Raw genomic sequence first — 4,682 nt, 5'->3', positions numbered from 1 at the left:
TAGAACATTGATTCCATTTTCTCCTTCCTCTGTGAACTGAGGTTGCTTCTTTGATTTTTCATCTAGAGATAAAATTACATTTGTCAATATTTGTGTAAAATAGAGATATAAATCTGGCAAGTAGACCCTTAGATGCAGCCCTCAGCAGAAATTTTTGCCTGTTTCTATTCTCAGTTTTATTAAATTATTGGCACAGAAATTTACCCTGACATGTGGTCCCTCAGGGGTAATTAGATTATTGTACTTCTAGAGAAGCTGATGGGACAGGCCAGGGCTTAGAGTGAGGATCGAAGCTTCTGTCCAAATCTCCTAGTCTATCTGTGTGTGGTAGGTGGACTCTGGATCAATGAGAAGTCCTGTATCTGACAGAACATGGTGTTTCTCTGAGTGTGAGATTCAGTGCCCTTCCTCAGCAGAGCACCACTGAGTGAATAATTGTTTTAGCATCAAGCATATGGAGGCCAATTTTATTTTGAATTTCTCAAAGACAGATTTTTTTCCACACTGAAATTGATTAAGAGTGTCAGAAACTTCAATAAAAATGTCACAGGAGGAAACTCTGGGGTCTTATGAACCCCAGAAACCACAAAAATCCTGATATAAGCTGTGAGAATTTCCCTTGTAAAAACTTGATTTTTTCACAGTACAGATTTATCTTTCATTTGACATTTATTTTATTTCAGGTTATAATTGGTACTTTTTTTTTTACCTTTATGAGAGAAACATCAGATTCCTAAACCCAAAGCCTTAATGATGCCTACCCAACTGTAGTTTTTATTTCCAATTGACTTTCTGCTATGGTCTGAATTTATGTCTCCTTCTAAAATCACATTTGTAAAAATTTAATCCCTAAAGTGATAGTTTTAAAACATGGAGCCTTTAGGGAAGTGAATAACTCAGGAGGGATTCATCCTCATAAATGTAATTAATACCCTGTAACAGAGGTTGAAGGGAGCACCCTTGTCCCTTCTGTCATGGAGGACACAGCAAGAAGGCACCATGCATGAGAAACAGGACCCTCCCCAGACACTGAATTTGCTGGTGCTTTTATCTTGAGTTTTCCAGCTTCCAGAACTGTGGCCAATACATTTCTGTTATTTATACATGACCCAGTCTAATGTATTTTGTTTTAGCATCCTGAACAAAGACACTTTCTCATGCATTGTGGTTTACTTTGAATTTATACTTCAACTGAGCTATCCATATATTCATAAATCAACATGTCTCATAGGGTTGGATAACCACTCTGGTTATGTTTTCAGAGTTTTCTCAGCTGTTCTTATTTATGTTTTCATCTATAGGAACTTTGTAATAAAATGCCTGCTTCCAATACCAGATGGCATCACTATTAGACAAAATTAAATTTATGAATTACTTCTAATAAAATAATGATTGAGTAATATTGTGTTTTTCTACCTTAGAACATGATGTGATTTTCCATTCTTTTATGCTGATTTTCCTATATTTCAAGGACTTTTTATCATACTTCTCATATGCTTTACAAGTTTTTGTTAGATTTATGTATGGCTATTTTATTTTATTTTGTCCTGTTAAAAAGTAAACTGTAGCACAACACAAATTTTATAAGTTTTCTTGGCTGGGAATGGTGGCTCATATCTGTGATTCCAGCACTTTGAGATGCCAAGGTGAGAGGATTACTTGAGGCCAGGAGTTTGAGGCCATACTGGGAAACATAGTAAGACCCTGTCTCTACAAAATATAAGAAATTAGCCAGGTGTGGTGCATACCTGTAGTTGCAGCTACTCATGGGGCTAAGGTGGGAGGATGGCTTGAGCTCAGGATGTAAGACTGCAGAGAGCTTCAATTCTCCATGACCTCCAGCATGGGCAACAGAGCAGGAACCTGCTTCAAAAAACATTTTCTTGAGTAAAAAGCAACTAATGAATTGTGGAACATGAGACCACAAGAGGTTTAGCATTTAAATGGCAAAGTGTCAGAGGTAAGAGGGTATTGAAATAATGCAGGAACAAAATATTAAAATTATTTGATTGGCTGCAGTTATAAAATTGTCTTTTTTGGTTTACCTTATAGACCTATATTACTATAAGCGTCTTGGATACTTCTGATAACTAAAGCTTAAGTTCTGTTGTTGTTGTTGTTTTTCAATACAAGCATTCACAAAAAATACCTCACATTATGTTTTGCTTGTTTGCAAATCAACAAGATGAGGTCACTGAGGAGGTCTGATTCTGTCTCCTCAGGAATGTTCTGGGCTTTGTCCCCCTTTAAATTTACTTTATAAATCATTTTGTAATTCTTATCTCTCACCCATTCTGTAACTTGTTAATTACTTTTATACCTATGTAAATATCTTTTATGTATGATTTCTGAGTATATCACTAGTGAAGAGTTTGTTACACAGGCATGCCATGTCTTATTGCACTTTATTGTGCTTCATAGATATTGAATTTCTTACAAATTGAAGGTTTTTTGCAACCCTACATTGAGCGACTCTATTAACACTATTTTTCCAACATCATGTGACCTTTGTGTGTGTGTATATCTGTGTCAGCATTTTTAACAGTAAAGTACATTTTTCATCAAGGCATATACATTGTTATTATAAACATAGGCTGTTTCAGTCTTATTCTACAGTATAGTGTAAACATCACTTTTATATGTACTGGGAAACAAGAAAAGCTGTGTGACTCACATTATTGTGATATTTGTTTCATCGCCCTGCTCTAGAGCAAAAGCCAGATATCTCCAAGATATATCTGTATATTTTCATTGAATTGGCTTTATTTACTGTAATGATAAGTCACTATTCTTTGACTGAAAACAAGAGCTGCAGAGTGTGGAGAGGTCAGCATAAAAATATAGAAAAACTGAAGATAAAAAGTCCTCTAAGTCACACATGGAGTAATACAAATTCAGTATGGATGAAATGTAAAATTATTTAAAATTGAGAATTCTCAGAAACATTAATGTTTATATCATTATATATATATAAATTATGAGGCAAAGAGTAAAACAAAAATACATTTAGATGAAAGATTTCATAATCTCATTGTAAAATGCAAGAAGAAAAACTATAAAATATAGCAATATGTAAAATAAATGATAATATATATTACATTTAATATTCTGATCAACAGAATATAAATATGAATATATATATTACATTTAATATTATGATCAACAGAAATGTGTAAAATGGAAGTCTAAATTTAGAAAATTTAAAATGAGGCAAATATGAGTCAGGTGAAGAATAAGTAAGTATGATCAATTACATTTAACATATCTTGACTTCACTTTTATGTAAAAATACATATTAATAGTGAACACTTGTGTAGCAATTTCACCATAATTTTATTGCACTGTAAAAATATATTTACATTTTTCCGTAGGGAGTACTGTTAAAGGTTTGTGGATATTAGACCTCCATGGGTTCATCGTGGTGGAGGGAGAGGCTACAACCTCTTCAGAATTAAAAGAGAAGCATATAATTTCATATTTATTTTGCTACAATTTAAAATACACAAAGGCATATGAATGATTACCTTCTAATATTTGTTTGATTATATAGAAATGCGTGACAGTTATCAGACATCTAAAATACATCAAATATCTAACAAGAAATATAAAATTTGTTTAGAATCTTAGCCCTCTACAAAATTCAGGTTCACCATTTTGAGTATACTGTTCAAGTTTCTTTCCTACGACTGCTTCAGTTTCTGTTATTTACTAACACAGTACATCTAAAATTGTCACTGCTGGTCATCTGGAAGAACCTGAGAAGTAGCAGGTTCTTGGTCTCATTCCAAGAGCTGCATTCTCTGCTAAATATGGTGAGAGTGCAGCCAGCTCAAGCCTCATCTGATCTACTAACAGGCTCAGTTAACTCCTGCTCGTGCAAGAGGTGGGGTTCTTTCTACAGGGCTGGATCCACAGGGCCAGGCAGTGTGGCTGAAACAAGCTAGTTCTTAGCAGGGAAGACATAACCCGCTTGGGTGGCCATAATATGGAACGTCTGCACCTGGGCACACAGAGGTCCCCAGAGCTGGCCAAGCTGAGTGACCTACTCCCAGGTCAGTGGAGAATAAGCCTGCTGCACCAACACCTGGGATAGGTCTAGATAAATGGCCTTTGACACAGCTTGCAAGGCCACCAAGCTTTCTCTAGTGATGACTATTGAACTCCTGGGTCCCGAGACCTATGTCACTTGCCACACTCAGTGTGAGCCATGAAAGGCCCTCTGTTGTGGGCGTCACAGGTCTCCTGGATTTCACTGCTGTGCACAGCAGTGGAGGATTTTAGTTTCTTTTTTTCAACATCAAGCTGCGCTCCTCTCCTCGACATGCCCCTGCAGAGGAAGAATGTGAGTGAGAGACTCACCAGAACAGTGCCCACAGACCCTCATTTCCACAACCTCCCATGCACTTTCAGGTGAACCTCGTTTGTCTCTTCTTCTCCATCCTCACCATCTCAGCACTTTATTGAAGTGAAGCTTAACCCCATTTGAGTCCCCACATATCCTCTGAGTGCCAGGATCTCAAAAACTTTCCAAGTCACTAAAAAGCTCCCCTGCTGATCAAACTGTGTATAAAATTTTCCTATTTGTTTGCCCTTTGGGGCAAAAAAAAAAAAAAAAAAAAAAGCAAGATTCTACCTGCTCTGTCTTGGCAGCTGTCCTTGGAACTGATTTTCCTTTTCTTGGA

Source organism: Pongo abelii, chromosome 18 (genome assembly GCF_028885655.2).
Source record: "Pongo abelii isolate AG06213 chromosome 18, NHGRI_mPonAbe1-v2.0_pri, whole genome shotgun sequence".
NCBI lineage: Eukaryota > Metazoa > Chordata > Mammalia > Primates > Hominidae > Pongo > Pongo abelii.
Note: the sequence above shows the minus strand (reverse complement) of the source record.